Source organism: Elephas maximus, chromosome 12, assembly GCF_024166365.1.
Source record: "Elephas maximus indicus isolate mEleMax1 chromosome 12, mEleMax1 primary haplotype, whole genome shotgun sequence".
Lineage (NCBI taxonomy): Eukaryota > Metazoa > Chordata > Mammalia > Proboscidea > Elephantidae > Elephas > Elephas maximus.
The window spans coordinates 55,331,283-55,353,770 of NC_064830.1; the positions used below are offsets into that span (position 1 = coordinate 55,331,283).

Consider the following 22,488-nt stretch of genomic DNA (forward strand, 5'->3'; position numbering starts at 1 on the left):
AACAATCTGGGTGCCCTACTTGGCACAGAGAAGAAAAATCTAGTGCCTTTAAATGTCCTACAGGGACCTGGACAATAAACACCTCAGCAGGAATGATCATGGGCCAGGTTGGAGGCTCTGCCTCTCTTCTCTGGACTCAAAAAACCCCCATATTCTTTCTTAAGAATTCTTTCTTAAGGGGTTAAGGAAAGAGCACCAATAAAAAAGGGTAAAAATAGAATTGGAGAATATCTGTATTAAAAAAATAGATATATCTCTATGGCTATATCTCTAGAGAGAGTAAGATATGGTGGTGAGTCTGTCCCCTTCATACCAGTGGATGCTTTAGACTTTTATGAAATGATTCTGTGATTCTACTTGATTTGGGCATTAGCTAGAATTTGCTGGGAGGAAAAGTCTTGCCTTCATTGTAATTTTAGTCAAGCCAGGTATCAAAAGGTATTCCCTGAAGACCGCATACATGATTTTTTCAGATTTACAAAACTCCTTTAGAACTCACAAAGCCCCTGTGAAACACAGGGGAGGCATTGCTACCTCTATTTTATACATGAGAAAACTGATGCTTACAGAGAATGAAGCATGGGAAAGCCCCTAGCAAGTTGCCTAGCACATAGTAGATGTTGATTTCCTTCCTGGTCATACTGCTGAGAAATGGCGGAGCCAGGGTTAGTCCTTCAGTCTCTCTCCTCCTGGTTCATACTGTGCACAGCCCCAAGACTGCCTCTCCAGATGTCTTAGCTTTGGATTGGGAGATGATTTTTTCTAAATGGGTAGATTTTTTTAATATATATAATTTTTGTTGTGCTTTAAGTGAACGTTTAAAAATCAAGTCAGCCTCTCACACAAAAACTTATATACACATTGCTACATACTCCCAATTACTCTCCCCCTAATAAGAGAGCCCGATCCCTCCCTCCACTCTCTCTTTTCGTCTCCATTTCGCCAGCTTCTAAACCCCTATACCATCTCATCTCCCCTCCAGGCAGGAGATGCCAACATAGTCTCAAGTGTCCACCTGATCCAAGAAGCTCACTCTTCACCAGCATCCATCTCCAGCCCATTGTCCAGTCCAATCCATGTCTGAAGAGCTGGCCTCGGGAATGGCTCCTGTCCTGGGCCAAAAGAAGGTCTGGGGGCCATGACCACCGGGGTCATTCCAGTCTCAGTCAGACCATTAAGTCTGGTCTTTTTATGAGAATTTGGAGTCTGCATCCCACTGTTCTCCTGCTCCTTCAGGGGTACTCTGTTGTGTTCTCTGTCAGGGCAATCATTGGTTATAGCTGGGCACCATCTAGTTCTTTTGGTCTCAGGATGGTCTCAGGTTCTTCTGGCTCATGTGGCCCTTTCTGTCTCTTGGGCTCATAATTACCTTGTGACCTTGGTGTTCTTCATTCTCGTTTGATCCAGGTGGGTTGAGACTCATTGATGCATCTTAGATGGCTGCTTGCTAGCGTTTAAGACCCCAGACGCCACTCTTCAAAGTGGGATGCAGAATGTTTTCTTAATAGATTTTATTATGCCAATTGACTTACATGTCCCCTGAAACCACGGTCCCCAAAGCCCTGCCCCTGCTACATTGGCCTTCGAAGCATTCAGTTTATTCAGGAAACTTCTTTGCTTTTGGTTTAGTCCAGTTGTACTGACCGCCCCTGTATTCTGTGTTGCTTTTCCCTTCACATAATGTAGTTCTTATCTAATATCTAATTAGTGAATACCGCTTTCCCACACTCCCTCCCCCCTCTTGTAACCACAAAAGAATGTTTTCTTAGTTTAAACTATTTCTCAAGTTCTTATAATAGTGGTCTTACACAATATTTGTCCTTTTGCAACCGACTAATTTCACTTAGCATGTCTTCCAGGTTCCTCCATGTTATGAAATGTTTCACAGATTCCTCACTGTTCTTTATTGATGCGTAGTATTCCTTCATGTGAATATGCCATAATTTATTTATCCATTCATCCATTGACGGACACCTTGGTTGCTTCCGTCTTTTTGCTATTGTGAACAGTGCTGCAATAAATATGGGTGTGCATATATCCGTTTGTGTAAAGGCTCTTATTTTTCTAGGATACATTCTGAGGAGTGAGATTGCTGAATCATATGGTAGTTCTATTTCTAGCTTTTTAAGGAAGTGCCAAATCGATTTCCAAAGTGGTCGTACCATTTTACATTCACTTTTAAGTCTTCCAATCTCTCCACAGCCTCTCCAACATTTATCTTTTTGTGCTTTTTGGTTTAATGCCAGCCTTGTTGGAGTGAGATGACATCTCATTGTAGTTTTGATCTGCATTTCTCTAATGGCTAATGATCGTGAACATTTCCCCATGTATCTGTTAGCTACCTGAATGTCTTCTTTAGTGAAGTGTCTGTTCATATCTTTTGCCCGTTTTTTAATTGGGTTATTTGTCTTTTGAGTTTTTGCAGTATCATGTAGATTTTAGAGATCAGGCGCTGATCAGAAGTGTCATAGGTAAAAACTTTTCCCCAATCTGTAGGTAGTCTTTTTACTCTTTTGGTGAAGTCTTTGGATGAGCATAGGTGTTTGATTTTTAGGAACTCCTAGTTATCTAATTTTTCTTCTGCATTCTTAATAATGTTTTGTATACTGTTTATGCCATTTATTAGGGCTCCTAATGTTGTCCCTATTTTTTCTTCCATGATCTTTATCGTTTTAGATTTTATATTTATGTCCTTGATCCATTTTGAGCTCATTTTTGTGCATGGAGTGAGGTATGGGTTTTGTTTCATTTTTTTTACAGATGGATATCCAGCTATGCCAGCACCATTTGTTAAAAACACTGCCTTTTCCCCATTTAACTGTTTTGGGACCTTTGTCAAATATCAGCTGCTCATATGTGGATAGATTTATGTCTGGATTCTCAATTCTGTTCCATTGGTCTACGTATCTGTTGTACCAGTACCAGGCTGTTTTGACTACGGTGGTGGTATAATAGGTTCTAAAATCAGGTAGAGTAAGGCCTCCCACTTTGTTCTTCTTTTTTTGTTCTTCCATATGAAGTTGATGATTTTTTTCTCCATCTCATTAAAGAATGTCGTTGGGATTTGGATCGGAATTGCATTAAATCTATAGATCACTTTTGGTAGAATAGACATTTTTATAATGTTAAGTCTTCCTATCCATGACCAAGGTATGTTTTTCCACTTATGTAGGTCTATTTTGGTTTCTTGCCCAAGTGTTTTGTAGTTTCCTTTGTATAAGTCTTTTACATTGCTGGTAAGATTTATTCCTAAGCATTTTATCTTCTTGGGGGCTACTGTAAATGGCATTGATTTGGTGATTTCCTCTTTGATGTTCTTTTTGTTGGTGTAGAGGAATCCAACTGATTTTTGTATGTTTATTTTGTATCCCGGTACTCTGCTCCACTCTTCTATTAGTTTCAGTAGTTTTCTTGAGGATTCCTTAGGGTTTTCTGTGTATAAATTTATGTTATCTGCAAATAGAGGTACTTTTACTTCTTCCTTGCCAACCTGGATGCACTTTATTTCTTTATCTAGCCTAATTGCTCTGGCTAGGACCTCCAACACAATGTTGAATAACAGCAGTGATAAAGGGCATCCTTGTCTGGTTCCCTATCTCAATGGGAATGCTTTCAGGCTCTCTCCATTTAGGGTGATGTTGGCTGTTGGCTTTGTATAAATGTCCTTTATTATGCTGAAGAATTTTCCTTCTATTACTATTTTGCTGAGAGTTTTTATCATGAACTTTTTTTTTGTAGGTGTTGAACTTTGTCAAATGCCTTTTCTGCATCAATTGATAAAATCATGTGATTCTTGTCCTTTGTTTTATTTATGTGGTGGATTACATTAATCGTTTTTCTAATGTTGAACCATCCCTGCATACCTGGTATGAATCCCACCTGGTTATGGTGAATTATTTGTTTGATATGTTGTTGAATTCTATTGGCTAGAATTTTGTTGAGGATTTCTGCATCTATGTTCATGAGGGATATAGGTCTGTAATTTTCTTTTCTTGTGGTATCTTTACCTGGTTTTGGTATCAGGGGTTTGGTGGCTTCAAAGAATGAGTTTGATAGTATTCCTTCCTTTTCTATGCTCTGAAATACCTTTAATAGTAGTGGTGTCAACTCTTCTTTGAAAGTTTGGTAGAACTCTGCAGTTAAGCCGTCCAGACCAGGGCTTTTTTTTTTGTTGAGAGTTTTTTGATCACCTTTTCAATCTCTTCTTTTGTTATGGGTCCGTTTAGTTGTTCTACCTCTGTTTGTGTTAGTTTAGGTAGGTATTGGTTTCTAGGAATTCATCCATTTCTTCTAGGTTTTCAAATTTGTTAGACTACAATTTTTCATAATAATCTGATATGATTCTTTTAATTTCAGTTGGGTCTGTTGTAATATCATCCATCTCATTTCTTATTTGGGTTATTTGCTTCCTCTCCCATTTTTCTTTTGTCAGTTTGGCCAGTGGTTCATCTATTTCGTTGATTAAAAAAAAAAAACCAGCTATTGGTCTTGTTAGTTCTTTCAGTTGTTTTTCTGTTTTCTATTTCATTTAATTCTGCTCTAATTTTTATTATTTGTTTTCTTCTGGTGCCCGTGGGTTCCTTTTGTTTCTCTCTTTCTATTTGTTCAAGTTGTAGTGATAATTCTTTGTCTTGGCCCTTTCTTCTTTTTGGATGTGTGCATTTACTGATATAAATTGGCCTCTGAGCACCGCTTTTGCTGTGTCCCAAAGGTTCTGATAGGAAGTGTTTTCATTCTCATTGGATTCTCTGAATTTCTTTATTCCATCCTTAATGTCTTCTATCATCCAGTCTTTTTTGAACAGGGTATTGTTCAGTTTCCAAGTGTTTGATTTCTTTTCCCTGCTTTTCCTGTTATTGATTTCCACTTCCATGGCCTTATGGTCAGAGAAGATACTTTTTAATCTTTCAATGTTTTGGATTCCGCTAAAAAAAAAAAGGCTTGCTTAATTAGCTAATAAGTGGTCTATTCTAGAGAATGTTCCATGTGTACTAGAAAAGAAGGTATAGTTGGTTGCTGTTGGGTGGAGTGTTCTGTATATGTCTATGGGGTGAATTTGGTTGATTGTGGCATTTAGATCTTCCGTGTCTTTTTGGGCTTCTTTCTGGATGTCCTGTTCTTCACCAAAAGTGGTGTGTTGAAGTCTCCTACTATTATTGTGGACCTGTCTATCTCACTTTTCAATGGTGAATAGAGTTTGTTTTATGTATCTTGCAGCCCTGTCATTGGGTGCATAAGTATTTAATATGGTTATATCTTCTTGGTGTATTGTACCTTTAATCACTATATAGTGTCCTTCCTTATCCTTCATCTTAGATTTAACTTTAAAGTCAATTTGTCAGAAATTTACTTTGCCGCTCTTGATTGAGCTGCATTTTTATGGGACCCACACTAAATTCTCCCAGGTTTTTTTTTTTAAGTGAAAATCTCAGAGTCTGAGTCTCAAATTGTCCTTTTATATGGGACCTTGGATGTCTAAGAATCGGTTTCCTCATTTGTAAATGGGAGTGATGATAGCATTTTTCAGCTTAGTTTTTTATATGGATTAGATGAGATACTATACACAAAGCATGTAGTGCAGTCTGACACGAAGAACTCAATAAACACTAGCTATGACAGTGATAATGACAGTGATAATGAGGATGTAGTCATAAAAATAAAATCCTGAAGATATATGGCCAGCAAAGGACTCTAATTGGATAGATCAAGGCCAATATAGTTTTATCTGGAGTGGGTATGTGTACTTCTTATGGATGATACATTACAGATAAAGCCTTGTTCTCAAATTTCTGTCTAGGACTCTACAGACCTATGCAAAGACAGATATGACCATATTCTGGTGCACAGTTGTTAACAGTTTGGTTGATAAACCAAAATATTGGCAGTTCAAATCCACCAGCTCTCCTTGGAAATCTCCTCTGTAGCAGTTCTACTCCTATAGGTTCACTATGAGTAAGAATTGACTTGACTGGAACATGTTTGGTTTTGGTTTTTATGGAGTCCTACAGAGCACAGTTCTACTCTGATGCACATGAGATCCACATGACAGTAACTGGTTTGGTTTTGGTTTATAGAGTCCTAGACAGATAGGTAATTCTTGAGAAAAATGGCATTTTCCTGAATCTCCCAGGTAATGATTTACTCTTCTCCTTATTCGTTTCACTAGATAAGGTCACTATGAGTCAGAATTGAATCGACAGCACTGGGTTTGGTTTGGTTTTGGTGCTGGAGCTTTTATTTTGCATCATCAGAGAAATGGAACCTTCTGGCTAAGTCTCTGGTTAATGGGTAATCCATGCATCCACACTTGTGACCAATTCAGGAAGAATTTTAAGTAGAGTGAAATTCATAATACATGGACATGCTGATGGATATAATATGGTCCAGCTTTGAGGATTCAGAAGAACACCAAGGATATGCTTTAGGGTCATACTGCATATCCATAGGTAGATGATGCTTAGTAGCTGAATGCCAAGCTGGATGGGAATTGCTCTTCTTCTCTTCACTTGTGAGTTAATAAATAAGTAAATTGGGGTGGTCCACCCTTTTTTCTTTCTACTTCTGTATTTCTGTCCCTGCTGATGGCCTCTAGGCAAGGGTTGAGGATGCTATATCAGAGACTAGGAGAGGATTGTCATAGTGGCATGGCTTCCAGGACCACACTGTCCTGGGAATTCTTTCTCTCTCTCCATGTATTTCCAAGGATAATACGCTCCTCCCAGGGGCAAAAAAAAATTACCACCTTCTAAAGAAGTGTAAGATGTAATGCTTTCAGTGGTTGGGACACTTAGAGGAAAAGCAATACAGAAATGAAACAATACTCATTGGAATTTCAAATCAAATCATCTCCCTTCTTTTTTTTATTTTTTTACTACTTTATATTTACTGGCCAGGTCCTGCTGGGACCGTTAGAGTTAAGGTTGTATTATGTTTCCATTTTAAATCTCTATTTTCAAGTACTTTTGACATATGGTTATGTTTTCAAGCCAGAGGGTATTTTATCTTGAACAGAATATGAAGGAAAAAGATCCAATTGCACAATTTCATATAGCAGTTTGTACCTCTGTAACTTAAAAATAAATTTTCTTAAAATGAGATTTTGTTGATATTCAGGTTATCACACATTTGTATTAGGATCTGAGGCCTAAAAACAAGGTGGGGATTAGTTATTCAGAGTGGGAAACAAAGTCAATAGAAAAAACCAGTTGAGAATAATTAATGTTGAAATGGTTTGCATTTTGTCACAGAGATATTATGTTGCAAACATCTCAATGTTGTTTTCTAGTATTAACATCTTTTGGTTTTATAAGTTCTTACTCTGTAGCTCTCTTGTGGTTGTTTCATGTCTTCTCATTTTAGCTTCTTATTATTGAGGCTATTGGCCTAAGCTAAATATCCCCAGCAGAAATCCAGAGATGTGGGCAATTCCAGTTTTAATTTAATCCGCCCCAAAGGAAAGGTGGACTATTCTCTTAAAATATTATTTACACGTTTAGGTCCAAAATTTTCCTTCAGAGCTCCACAGAAAATACAAAACAGGTCTGTGAGAATCCAAAGAGAAGGTTTCATCTAGAAATCTGCAGATTTTCCATACCTTGAAGGTCCGTAAATTCAGATACACATCTTGTAGAGCATAGAGGGATTGGAAACCCAGACTAGTAATAATTTGCCTAGGATTCTAACACCTCTGCTCTAAGCTATCCCTCAGAGCTGAATTTATACATCCTTCAAATAAAGGAGAAATGAGCTCATTAAATTTTAGATGTGAACATGCTGCATCTAATTATAATGTGTCTTGTCTTAATTCATAACTGCCGTCCAATATATTCAATTACTTTGGCTTCTTTTCCATGCATAAAACCCATTTCCAGGGGAAGCAGAGTTTCAAACTTCCATGGACAAGGGGACTGAGTAACCACTAATCTTCAAATCATTATCTCATTAGAGTATATGCATATACCAGTGTGCATGCGTGTGTAAAATTTGTTAGTCTAAGGACAAAGGCAACACCTTTATAATTAGACACCCCTTGGGCCTTGAGGTGTCCTAATAAAGAAAAGCTCATACATTGAAGTCTCTTCATTTCTTTGTTCTATCACCCTGTTGTTAATAACACCCTGCAGGAAAAAAAATGTTTGTGAAGCTAAGAGCTGTCCAGATAAGAGAAAAGGTCATGATCCCCCTCCTGTGTGTTCATCAGCAAACAAACACCAGTCTGAAAGTAAGAGGATGTTTGTCAATATAGAGTGGGCAGGCGGCAGTGCACCAACACATTGAAGGCAGTGAAATCTCACACAGTTGTTCTGGGCTCCAACCTTAACCAAAAATCAATAATCAACAAAATATTACAATATGAAGTGACTGAATCATAGAGGGCAGGAGTGGTGGGGGAAAACATATGTGTGAAGCTTTATAAATGCTAAAAATAAGAAACGTGGCCATCTTTGGATTTCTGAGATGAATGCTCCATTTTATTAACATACAGTATGGCAGGTTTCTTAAACTTCTAACCTCAATAAAGGGAGAATGTGAAGCTGCCTGTATGATATCATGCCCAAATTCTGAGTCTGATAAGTAATATTAATTCATATATATTTCACTATCATTGTCTTGGATAACTTCATAAACGGCAACTGTGTTCTAAATAGCACAAGTGTTATTTTTATGATGCAGTGGAAAAAGATCCTTGTGAAATAGATTTCTTAAGAATTGAGTGAAAAGTCATAGTTTTCACCAGGTTATCTTAAACAAAGCCCGTTTCCTTTCTTCCTCTGGAGCTGTCTGTTTCAAAGTATTAATTCTGAAATGAGAATCCCTTCTTCCAGGATGGCTTCTTAGATCCAATAGAGATAAGAGAAAGCTTTCTCCATCTTTTGGCCTAATAACCAAATACCCTTAGACCACAGGGATTAATATAATAGACAAATTGAATAATAAATAAACAATGTAAGATTTCAAAAGAAGATTATATAAAACTTCTTTATTTGTGTATGTTTATAAGCTGTTTCCTAGTGGAGTAACTGTCACTCCTTGTTTAATATCTTCTCAATAATAATTCTTTTGTGTGGGGTGGGAAAGAACTGCACCAACAAAACTGCTAAACATGTATGGTAATAAGGAAAGTATTACCTTGGTTTTGCTTGCACTTTCCTTTAAAATTGGAAATGTGTTTTGTCCTTTCTAGGAAGCCACTTGATTTTATTCTTTTTTTTTTTTTGTCTAGCTGTGGTTAAGAGCTCGGCTGCTACCCAAAAGATTGGCAGTTTGAATCCACCAGCTCCTTCCTGCAAACCCTATGGGGCAGTTCTACTCTGTCCTATAGGGTCTCTATGAGTCGGAATTGACTTGACAGCAACGGGTTTGGTTTGTTTTTCACTTGTTTTATCTACTATAGCTATAGGGTCTCTATGGGTCGGAATCGACTCCACAACAATGGGTTTGGTTTCTATGGGTTCATAGCTGTGTGTCTACCTATTTACCTACCTACCACTCCATTTTTAGTTCCATTTATTTGTGCTGCTGGCAGTCAGACTGAGAAACTGGGCTTTGAGACCTCTTCCCTGCCAACTGTCTTATAAGCAAAAACCTAGGCCCTTGCTCCTCCCAATATCTAGCCAGAGGTAAAACTTTAAGAACACTGTATGCAATTAAATATTCAGTTTATACAACTCTCTGTCACACAGCTTAGCAAGTCTGAAAAACTTAGAACTGAGAGGAAGCTGTTTCCTTGTTTGGGGGTGCCTGACCATTCATACAATTTAGTTGGATGGAAAACCCAACCTTGAAATTTTCTCTTTATTATTATCTCTCTTACTGCTCAAGATGTCTTGCACTTCCTTGTTGACCACCTTACTCCCAATACAGGCACAGACAAACATACACATGCATGGACAGCAAAGATACTTCCCAAAATTATGTTAAAACACACTAGTGGAGTAAATGAAAAATTGAGACATATACAATATAAAAAACCTACTGGAAATAACTTTTATATATCTCTCTTTAATTTCCAAAAGAATTTAATAGGAAGAACTGATGATTAATTGTGATGAATGTAATTTGCAATAAAGGCAAATGTTAAGTGGGGGTAGCCATCTCAAGAAAGTTTTTTCAGAAAAACTTGGGTCAACCTATACCAGGTCAACTTTTATGCCTTGACGAATATGAATACGGCATTCCCATTCAGCACATAATACCATGCTCTTCACGCAAAAGTAAATCAATAAATGATGTTGACTGGTGACTGACTTTATTTAATGACTACCCTTTGCGTGCCTCAGACTGTTTTGACAGTATTCATTCACTGATTTTTGAGCAATCCACTGTAAAGTGTGAAAAATGTCCCCCCAACCCCCCATGATTGAGCGAACTAGATAAGGAGTCAAGAGACTGGGTTATTTCTAGCCCACTCTGTCACTAACGTTGGCGAGGTCACATCACCTTTATGGATCACAAGTTTTTTTTTCCTGTGAACCAATATATTTAGGCCAACAAACTTCTAAGGTCAGTGATTCTCCCAGTTCAAAAATAAAGCCTTCAGAGCCAAAGGCAATGTTATTGCAAAAAAGAAATGTAATGTTACTGTAATCTAATCATCACATCATCATCGAATCCAGCATTGACTGTGCTAAGCACTTTACATACATTGTCTCATTTAATCATCACACTAAGCATGTGAAGTAGGTGCTATTATTTTCCCCATTTTACAGATGAGGAAACAGGCAGAGAGAAAATAAATAACTCCCCCAAGATCACACAGAAATGAGTGGTGGGGTCATTAGTTATTACCCGTTCGTTTAGATTACAAACTCTTTTAAGAATTCTCTTTTTTTATCCTCCTGCAACCCTGCCTTCCTCCCACCAACACAGGAGACCTTTGTTACCTTTACCTAACTTGAACTGAACAGATTCTAAAACTAAAATCAAATTCTATCTGTTAATTTATAGCAACAGTATATTCAATCAGCCTCAGTATTAATTTATCCTGAGATATAACCCATAACGAAATTTTTTTTTCTTTCAAAAAACAGACCTACAGCATTGTTCACAATAGTAAAAAGATGGAAACAACCTAGATGCCCCTCAACAGATGAATGGATAAAATAGTGTGGTACATACACATAAGGGAGCATTACCCAAAGAAAAAGAACAACAATGAAACCTGTGAAGCATCTCATAACATGGATGAATCTGGAGGGCATTATGCTGAGTGAAATAAGTCACTCACAAAAGGACAAATATTATATGAGACCACTGCTGTAAAAACTCATGAAAAGGTTTACATACAAAAAGCAACAATCTTTGATGGTTACAAGGGGGAGGTGGGGATAGAAAAATATTTCATAGACAATAGATAAGTGATAACTTTGGTGAAGGGTATGACAGTGCACAATACTGGGGAAGCCAGCACAAGCTGCACAAGACAAGGTCATGGTAGCTCAATAGACACATCCAAACTCCCTGAGGGACCGAATTGCTGGGCTGAGGGCTATGGGGGCTATGGTCTCAGGGAACATCTAGCTCAATTGGCATAGCATAGTTTATAAAGAATATGTTCTACATTCTTCTTTGGCGAGTAGTGTCTGGGGTCTTAAACGCCCGTAAGTAGCCATCTAGGATACCCCACTGGTCTCACCCCTTTGGGAGCAAGGAATAATGAAGAAAACTAAGGACACGAGGGAAAGATTAGTGCTAAGGACTAATGGACCACATCTACTACGGCCTCCACCAGACTGTGTCCAGTACAACTAGATGGAACCCGCCTACCACCACCGACTGCTCTGACAGGGATCACAATAGACGGTCCCAGACAGAGCTGGAGAAAAAGGTAGAACAAAATTCTGACTCAAAAAGAAAGGCCAGAGTGGAGAAACCCTAAGAGTATGGCCCCTGGACACCCTTTCAGCTCAGTAATGAGATCACCCCTGAGGTTCATCCTTCAGCCAAAGATTGAATAGGCCCAAGGAACAAAACAAGACTAAAGGGGCGCACCAGGCCTGGGGGAGGGACTGAAAGTCAGGAGGGAACAGGAAAGCTGGTAATAGGGAACCCAGGGTTGAGAAGGGAGAGTGTTAACATGTCATGGAGTTATTAACCAATGTCATACAACAATGTGTGTACTAACTGTTTGATAAGAAACTGGTTTGTTCAATCAAAGAAAAAAAAAGCCAGACATGGTGTCTTAAGTTATCTAAGTGACAAGGTCCAAAATTACATAAGTGACTGGAATTATATAATGACAAGGTAGATTTTCATGTGTGACAAGTGGAATTAGTACCATCACCTTATAGTCACACCTCACTTTTTCCTAAATTACTGAACCAGGAGGAGATGAGAACATGAAATTATTCTCTGAAGGGGACCTCATCTGAGTTGGTATTTTATTTTGTAGGAATCTCTGATAAGTATTGATTCATGAATTGATGGACTGATTTGAATCTGAGCCTGTATCAGACTTGTTAGAACACACTTTTTAATTAAACTTTGGGAGCAGAGGAGGTTCTTTTCCAATTAATATTAATAATTGATGTCAGCAAAGATTCTTAGAAGCAGGCCTTTTTTGGATATGCAGCAATGAATTTATGTGTTACTTTCTACATTTGTTAAAAATATAATTAATTGAGTCCCAGTGTATTTGCTTTTTATTACTAACCCCAAAGACCATATCAGCTGCGTTTTCATTCACGTTTACATCAGGGCTAAGTCTCCTGACCTCACCTACTCAGATCAATGTTCAGTGTGGGTTCAGCAGTGTGGATGGAATTGACCTTTCCTGATCTTTTTCCCTAACATAAACCTTGGAAAATGAAAATAGAAAGAACACTGGGCAGACCATTCAGGCTTTCAGTAATCAAGAAAAGCTAAAGCTTCTTGCTTGCTCACTGCTTGAGGAAATTAGGCTCAAACATGCTGTGGGCTGCACTGTTGTACACGCTGATTTCTTAGGGCACAAACAAAGAAATCAGGATAATCCGCATCTCTGAGCTCAACCTCCTGGGTGCCTGGAAGCTACAGCCTGAAGCAAAGGTTGTAAAGAGTAAGTGGCAGAGGATACCAAAACATTTTCCCACAGAGGTAAAAAATATATCACCATTGCCAAAGAGGGCAGGTCTCCTGCTAGCTCCTCTAATGGGGGATGGGAGGTGGCAGAGCTTAAAAGAGGCCTAGGGAATAGAACACACAGCTTTCCCAGTCCAGATCAATTGTTAGAGCATGGTTTTTCATTTGTTCTCTTCTTCTAAGTAAAACACATGTCCTTACCCTGCAGGGAAGGCTAACCTAGCACAGATGACTTCTGAAAAACTGCCCCATCAGCAAGTTGGCAAGCCTATTACTTTGTTAATTAGGGTCACTGCTCGCTAATAATTTAACCAGTAACATGGTATTTTTTAACAAGGCATTTACTGCATTTATTTCTTTTGGCTAGGGCTATAATAAATAAGGTGAAATATATTAATTTATGAAGCTTTTATCTAATACAAATGCATTTGCCATGGTCCTAAATTTCCTTTAACTCTTCATATTCATATTCTATTGCTGTAGTGTTTAGCATTCCCTTTCAGATTGACATCTCTGTCTCTTTCAGACTGACATCTCTGGTTCCCTGTTTTCAGTTCTGTAGGTTTATTTTACTTTTTGAAATTTCTCTGAGTTGGCATCTTGGTGATGCCGTCTTATGGTTTATTCTCAGGTTGTTGTCTGATGTCTCTGGTTCTCTATCTGAAGGATTCGCTTTAATATTTTTTACGAGGATGGTCTGGTTTTTTACAAAATTCCCTCTATTTCTCTTTGTCTAGGAATGTCCTAATTTTGCCATCCTATTTGAGACAGTTTTGCTGGATATATGATTCTTGGTTGACAATTCTTTTTGGGTTTTATATATGTCATTCCATTGCTTTTTTGCCTGCATGGTTTCTGCTGAGTAATCAGAGCTTAGTCTTACTGGGATTCCTTTATAGATGATGTTTTGTTTCTCCTGAGCTACCCTCAGAATTCTTCCTTTATCTTCGGACTTGGAATATTTGATTAAGATATGTATTGGTGACTTTAATTTGGGGTCTATCCTGTATAGGATGCATTGAGTTTCTTGTGTGGAAATCTTCTTGTCTTTCATAATATTGGAGAAATTTTCTCCCAGCAATTCTTCAAAATTCTCTCTGTACTCCCCCACCCCCCCACCCCGTTCTGGGGTTCTCATCACATGTAAATTATTCTTCTTCATGTTGTGTTGTTGTTAGGTGCTGGTGAGTCGGTTCTGACTCATAGCAACCCTATATACCACAAAAGAAAACACTGCCCAGTCCTTCTCCATCCTTACAATTGTGGTTATGCTTGAGCCCATTGTTGCAGCTACTGTGTCAATCCATCTCTTTGAGGGTCTTCCGCTTTTCTACTGACCCTGTACATTACCAAGCATGATGTCCTTCTCCTGACATGTCCAAAGTATGTAAGATGCAGTCTCACCATCCTTGCTTCTAAGGAGCATTCTGGTTGCATTTCTTCCAAGACAGATTTATTCGTTCTTTTGGCAGTCCATGGTATATACAATAGTCTTTGCCAACACCACAATTCAAAGGCATCAATTCTTCTTCAGTCTTCCTTATTCATCGTCCAGCTTTTGCATGCATATGATGAGATTGAAGATACCATGGCTTGGCTCAGGCACACCATAGTCTTCAAGGAGACAGTTTTGCTTTTCAACACTTTAAAGAGTTCTTTTGCAGCAGATTTGTCCAATGTAATGCATATTTTGATTTCTTGACTGCTGCTTCCATGGGTGTTGATTGTGGATCCAAGTAAAGTGAAATCCTTGGCAACTTCAATATTTTCTCCATTTATCATGATGTGGCTTATTGGTACAGTTGTGAGAATTTTTGTTTTCTTTACATTGAGGTGTAATCCATTCTGAAAGCTGTGGTTTTTGATCTTCATCAGTAAGTACTTGAGGTCCTCTTCACTTTCAGCAAGCAAGGTTGGGTCATCTGCATATTGCAGGTTGTTAACGAGTCTTCCTCCAATCCTGATGCCCTGTTCTTCGTATAGTTCAGCTTCTAGGATTATTTGTTCAGCATAGAGGTTGAATAGGTATGGTGAAAGGATACAACCCTGACATACACTTTTCCTGACTTTAAACCATGCAGTATCCCCTTGTTCTGTCCAAACAACTGCCTCTTCCTCTATGCGCAGGTTCCTCATGAGCATAATTAAGTGTTCTGGAATTCCCATTCTTCACAATGTTACCCATAATTTGTTATAATCCACACAGCCGAGTGCCTTTGCATAGTCAATAAAACACAGGTAAACATCCTTCTTGTATTCTCTGCTTTCAGCCAGGATCCACCTGACATCAGCAATGATATCGCTGGTTCCACATTCTCTTCTGAATCCAGCCTGAATTTCTGGCAGTTCCTCGTCAATATCCTGCTACAGCCACTTTTGAATGGTCTTCAGCAAACTTTTGCTTGCATGTGATATTAATGACATTGTTCGATAATTTCCACATTTGTTTGGATCACTTTTCTTGGGAATAGGCATAAATATGGATCTCTTCCAGTCGGCTGGCCAGGTAGCTGTCTTCCAACTCTCTCGGCATAGATGAGTGAGTACTTCCTGCGCTGCATCCAGTTGTTGAAACATCTCAATTGATATTCCGTCATTTCCTGGAGCCTTGTTTTTTGCCAATGGCTTCAGTGCAGCTTAGACTTCTTCCCTCAGTACCATCGGTTCCTGATCATATGCTACTTCCTGAGATGGTTGAATGTCAACTAATTCTTTTTGGTATAATGACTCTGTATTTCTTCCATCTTCTTTTGATGTTTCCTGCATCCTTTAATATTTTCTCCATAGAATTCTTTGCTATTGAAATTCGAGGCTTGAATTTTTTCTTCAGTTCTTTCAGCTTAAGAAAGGCCAAGCGTGTTCCTCCCTTTTGGTTTTGTATCTCCAGCTCTTTGCACATGTCATTATAATACTTGTCTCCTCAAGCCGCCCTTTGAAATCCTCTGTTCAGTTCTTTTACCTCATCATTTCTTCCTTTTGCTTTAGCTGCTAGGCATTTGAAAGCAAGTTTCAGAGTCTCCTCTGACATCCATCTTGGTCTTTCATGGCTTTCCTTTCTTTTCAATGACGTCTTGCTTTCTTCATGTATGAGGTCCTTGATATCATTCCACATCTTGTCTGGTCTTCGGTCATTAGTGTTCAGTGTGTCAAATCTGTTCTTGAGATGGTCTCTAAATTCTGTTGGTATATACTTAAGGTTGTACTTTGGCTGTTGTGCTCTTGCTCCGATTTTCCTCAATTTCACCTTGAACTTGCATATGAGCAATTGATGGTCTGTTCCTCAGTTGGCCTCTGGCTTTGTTCTGACTGATAATATTGAGCTTTTCCGTTGTCTCTTTCCGCAGATGTAGTCAATTTGATTCCTGTGTATTCCATCTGGTGAGGTCCATGTGTATAGTTGCTGTTTATGTTGGTGAAAAAGGTATTTGCAATGAAGAAGTCATTGGTCTTGCAAAATTCTATCATTTGATCTCTGGCATTGTTTCTATCACCAAGGTCATATTTTCCAACTACTGATCCTTCTTTGTTTCCAACTTTCACATTCCAATCATCAGTAATTATCAGTGGATTCTGATTGCATGTTCGATCAATTTCAGACTGCAGCAGGTGATAAAAATTTTTAATTTCTTTACTTTTGGCCTTAACGGTTGGTGTGTACATTTGAATAATAGTTGTATTAACTGGTCTAGGTGTATGGATATTATCCTATCACTGACAGCGTTGTACTTCAGGATAGATCTTGAAATGTTCTTTTCGAAGATGAATGCAAGATCATTCCTCTTCAAGTTATCATTCCTGGCATAGTAGATTATATGTCTGTCTGATTCAAAATGCACAATACCCATCCATTTCAGCTCACTAATGCCTAGGGTATCAATGTATATGCGTTCCTTTTCATTTTTGGTGATTTCCAATTTTCCTAGATTCATACTTCATACATTCCAGGTTCCAATTATTAATAGATGTTTACAGCTGTTTCTTCTCATTTTGAGTTGTGCTACATCAGCAAATGAAGGTCCTGAAAGCTCTACTCCATCCACCTTATTAAGGTCAACTCTACTTTGAGGAAGCAGCTCTTCCCCAGTAGTCTTTTGAGTGCATTCCAACCTGGGGGACTCATCTTCCGGCACTATATCAATGTTCTGCTGCTATTCACAAGTTTTTCCCTGGCTAATTCTTTTCAGAAGTAGACTGCTGGGTCCTTCTTCCTAATCTGTCTGAGTCTGGAAGCTCAGCTGAAACCTGTCCTCCATGGGTGACCCTGCTGGTATCTGAATACCAGTTGTATAGCTTCCGGCATCACAGCAACACTCAAGTCCCCACAGTATGACAAACTGACAGATACATGGGGGTTCCTCTTCATAGTGTCCCACATAACTCTTACGTTTCTTCATTTTTTTTTAAATTCTTTTTTTCAGATAGTTCTTCAAACTAATTGGTATTAAGAGATGTCCTCTATTCAGCTAATTTTTTCTTCCATTGTTACAATTCTACTTTTATGTTCTTCCATTGAGTTATTTATTTCTGATATTTTATTGTTAAACTTCTAAATTTCTCATTGTTTTTGTATGATTTGTAATTGTCTATTTAATTTGTTATTTTGTTCCTGTATTGTTTTCCTGAATTCTTCTAGGGTTTTGTCTCTGTTTTTCTTGATCTCTTTTAGGATCCTATGTATATGCAGTTTGAATTCTTTTCAGGCAGTTCCATTACCATCTCTTCCTCAGGAAGATTTTCTTCCCCCTTATTTTTGTCATTTGGTTGTCTTGTTTCTTTATTTGGTATTGTCTGCTGTTTCCAGGGCATTAAGGTGTTATTTTATTTATGATTTGTTTTGTTTTGATTTACCAGTATGTCAGGCATGCTTCAGTGATTTCTCACCCGGGAGCAGAGAGGCATTCACTTTCTGTCCCCAGTTGGATGGGGCAATGGTAGGGAGGGTGAGCTCTTGTTGCTGTTCACTGTACATGTGGGGCAGCTTAGAGAGTGTTAGGCAGGTGCTATCAGGAATACAGGAATGCTCACAGTTGCTTTCCAGTTGAGAAGACTACAGGCAAGGAGTGGGGCAAGCATCGATGGGGCACAGAGCCACTCCCTCCACCTGGAGAGGGGCAGGGCAGTTGCTCAGAGGGCATGTAGACACTCTCTCCGATGGGGCAGGTGTGAGGCAGGTAGCTGGGGGTCTCACAGGCACTCTTTCCAGTGGGAGAAGGGTGGGGCAGTGACCAGGGTTGCACAGGAGCTCTCTCTGGTGTAGGAGGGGGACTGGCAACTGGGAATTGTGCAGGCTCTCCCTCTGGTGTGGTCAGGGTGGAGCAAGTTGCTGGGGAGGGTGGAGAGGGGGAAAAAACAGAATTAAAAATGTAAGGGAAGGCGGTGCCAAGATGGCTGACTAGGTATTCGCTACCTCTGATCCCTCTTGCAACAAAGACTTGGAAAAACAAGTGAATCAATCACATACATGACAATCTACGAACCCTGACCAACAAACACAGATTTAAAGAGTTGACCTGAGTGACAGAGACTGAGAACGAACAACCACGGGGAAGCAGCGACTGTTTTTGGAGCCTGGAGCCAGCGTCCCAGTCAGGAAACCTTGGCACTGGGCTTTGGACTGGGTGCAGGGGAGCTGAGCACGGCATCCTGAGATGGCACAATCACGGGACGCAGTCCTAACCCCCTGAACTGACCTTAGGGGAAGCCCAGCCAGTGCACACAGGCAGTGCAGTGACACGGCTGATAGGAGGAGAACTCACCGGGAGGAAGCAACTGGTTTTGGAGCTGGGAGTGTGGCATCCCTGCCGGGGAATCTTGGTGCTGGGCTTTGGACTGGGAGTGGAGGAACCAACCGCGGCTTCTGAGACAATGCAAGCACGGGACGCAGGTCTGACCCTCGGGGGCAATCTCTACCCAGCCAGCACACACAGTCGATGACGCGCCCCTCAGGAATCTCAGATAAAACAGTCATCCCAACCAAGATAAGTAACTTTGTCTATATTCTGGGGTGCTACTCTCTCCTATTTATCTGAACCCTCTCCTCCCCTTCCCAGGCAGCTTCATTGACATTGGAATTTCCTGACCCAGAAAGTAAACTGCTCTGCGTTTTTTCTTTCTTTTGTTTTGTTTTTGTCTTTTCCTAACCCATTCTCCTGGCCTGAGAGAAGCAACTACAAAAAACCCAGGGAACAAAAATCCTTCCCTAATTGGACTAAAAACACAGAACCAGCTCCAGCCAAGCATATGTGATCCACAGACTCCGGCTTTCATCCCTACAGGGAACCAGGTGGCTATTATAATGCAAAGGCATTTCTGATAGGGATCTGACTGCAATTGTTTTAGCGGATTTACTGGAAAGACAAGTTTCCGAAGTCTGATATCTCTGCCTATTGAACAGAGCCCTCACTGACCCACAACAGGGATCTGAGGGCTGAAGCTCCCCCCAGACCACCTAGCCTCCTGCCTTAGGGGTCTGAGGAGGGTGACACCTACCAATCTGTAGAGGTACTTCCATTGGGAGCCTAAGGTACAGCTGCAGAGCCCACCGACCAAGGTGCTTTAGGAATAGACACACCTACCTTACTGACACTTGGGGGAAGCCTGTCAGCATCCTGCCCCCCCCCGGAGTGTGAACCCCAGCTGCTACTATAATCTGGTGCACACAACTATCACCACTACCTCTCCAGGTGGATAGGTCACAGTCTGCACCACACACTTGATGACCCAAAATCAGATTCTACTCAAGAATAGTGAATGGAGTCTTAGGCTTATATATGTGGTAACAGCCCAAACCACCTGGTAATAGGACATAAGTGAGTAAAGGGTTACAACACTCAAGAAAGCGCAATCTACTAGCTCATCTACATATATTGGAAGAAAACAAAACAAGATAAGACTCAGTGAGCAAATATAGAATAAATCACTACAATATCTTAGTGATGGCTCGGAGATAGCAGTCGATATCAAACCACATAAAGAAGCAGACCATGACTGCTTCTACAACTCCCCAAACTAAAGAATCAAAATCTTTCCCAAATAAAGATACAATTGGGAAATTGCCAGATACAGAATATAAAAAACTAATTTACAGAATGCTTCAAGACATCAGGGATGACCTCAGAAATGAAATACGGCAATCTACAAAAAAAGCCAAGGAACACAATGATAAAGCAGTTGAAGAACTAAAAAAGATTATTCAAGAACATAGTGGAAAAATTAATAAGTTGCAAGAATCCATAGAGAGACAGCATTCAGAAATCCAAAAGATTAACAATAAAATTACAGAATTAGAGAATGCAATAGGAAGTCAGAGGAGCAGATTCGAGCAATTAGAATGCAGACTGGAAGATCTGGAGGACCAGGGAATTAACACCAATATACCTGAAAAAAAATCAGATAAAAGAATTTTAAAAGAAGGAAGAAACCCTAAGAATCATGTGGGACTCTATCAAGAAGGATAACTTGTGTGTGATTGGAGTCCCAGAACAGGGAGGGATAACAGAAAACACAGAGAGAATAGTTGAAGATCTGTTGGCAGAAAACTTCCCTGACATCATGAAAGACGAAAGGATATCTACCCAAGATGCTCATTGAACCCCATTTAAGACTGATCCAAAAAAAAAAAAAATCACCAGGACATATTATCATCAAACTTGCCAAAACCAAAGATAAAGAGGAAATTTTAAAAGCAGCCAGGGATAAAAGAAAGGTCTCCTTCAAGGGAGAATCAATAAGTTCAGACTACTCAGCAGAAACCATGCAGGCAAGAAGGCAATGGGAAGACATATACAGAGCACTGAAGGAGAAAAACTGCCAGCCAAGGATCATATATCCAGCAAAACTCTCTCTGAAATATGAAGGCGAAATTAAGATATTTACAGATAAACACAAGCTTAGAGAATTTGCAAAAACCAAACCAAAGCTACAAGAAATACTAAAGGAAATTGGTCAGAAAACCAATAATATCAGATACCAGCACAACACAAGGTCACAGAACAGAACATCCTGATATCAACCCAAATAGGGAAATCACAAAAACAAATTAAGATTAATTAAAAAAAAAAAAAGCTCAAAAGAGGGAATCATTGAAGTCAATATGTAAAACATTACAATAATGAAAAAGAGGGACTAAATACAGGTGGCATAGAACTGCCATATGGAGAGGGATACAAGGCGATATAGGACAATGGAAGTTAGGTTTTTACTTAGGAAAATAGGGGTAAATATTAAGGTAACCACAAAGAGGTATAACAACTCCATAACTCAAAATAAAAACCAAGAAAAACGTAACGACTCAGCAAACATAAAGTCTACTACTATGAAAATGAGGAACACAGAATTTAAAAAGAAAAATGTCTCAGCACAAAAAAGTAAGTGGAAAAATGAAATTGTCAACAACACACATAAAAAGGCATCAAAATGACAACACTAAACACATACTTATCTATAATTACGCTGAATGTAAATGGACTAAATGCACCAATAAAGAGACAGAGAGTCTCAGACTGGATAAAGAAACACGACCCGTCTATATGCTGCCTACAAGAGAAACACCTTAGACTTAGAGACACAAACAAACTAAACTCAAAGGATGGAAAAAAATATATCAAGCAAACAATAAGCAAAAAAGAAGAGGAGTAGCAATATCAATTTCTGACAAAATAAACTTTAAAGTTAAATCCATCAAAAAGGATAAAGAAAGACACTATATAATGATAAAAGGGACAATTGACCAGGAAGATATAACCATATTAAATTTTTATGCACCCAATGACATGGCTGCAAGATACATAAAACAAATTTTAACAGAGCTGAAAAGTGAGATAGACACCTCCACAATTATAGTAGGAGACTTCAACACACCACTTTCGGAGAAGGACAGGACATCCAGTAAGAAGCTCAATAGAGACACGGAAGACCTAATTACTACAATCAACCAACTTGACCTCATTGACTTATACAGAACACTCCACCCAACTGCTGCAAAGTATACTTTTTTTTCTAGCACACATGGAACATTCTCTAGAATAGAACACATATTAGGTCATAAAACAAACCTTTGCAGAATCCAAAACATTGAAATATTACAAAGCATCTTCTCAGACCACAAGGCCATAAAAATGGAAATCAATAACAGAAAAATTAGGGAAAAGAAATCAAATACTTGGAAACTGAACAATACCCTCCTGAAAAAACACTGGGTTATAGAAGGTATTAAGGAGGGAATAAAGAAATTCATAGAATGCAACGAGAATGAAAATCCTTCCTATCAAAACCTCTGGGACACAGCAAAAGCAGTGCTCAGAGGCCAATTTATATCGATAAATGCACACATACAAAAAGAAGAAAGAGCCAAAATCAGAGAACAGCCCCTACGACTTGAACAAATAGAAAGCAAGCAACAAAAGAATCCATCAGGCACCAGAAGAAAAC

The 22,488-nt window shown here is 39.1% G+C and overlaps 1 protein-coding gene across 1 annotated transcript in view; it reads right to left on the reverse strand.

Annotated features, from left to right (window-relative positions):
- Nucleotides 1–21,961, reverse strand: part of LOC126086768 (uncharacterized) — a 1,076,998-nt gene extending 1,055,037 nt beyond the window's left edge. The window contains exon 1 of the mRNA XM_049903413.1: nt 21,887–21,961. The gene's annotated coding sequence lies outside the window, so the exon portion shown is untranslated. The remainder of the gene's footprint in view (nt 1–21,886) is intronic.
- Between the last annotated feature and the right edge of the window lie 527 nt (nt 21,962–22,488).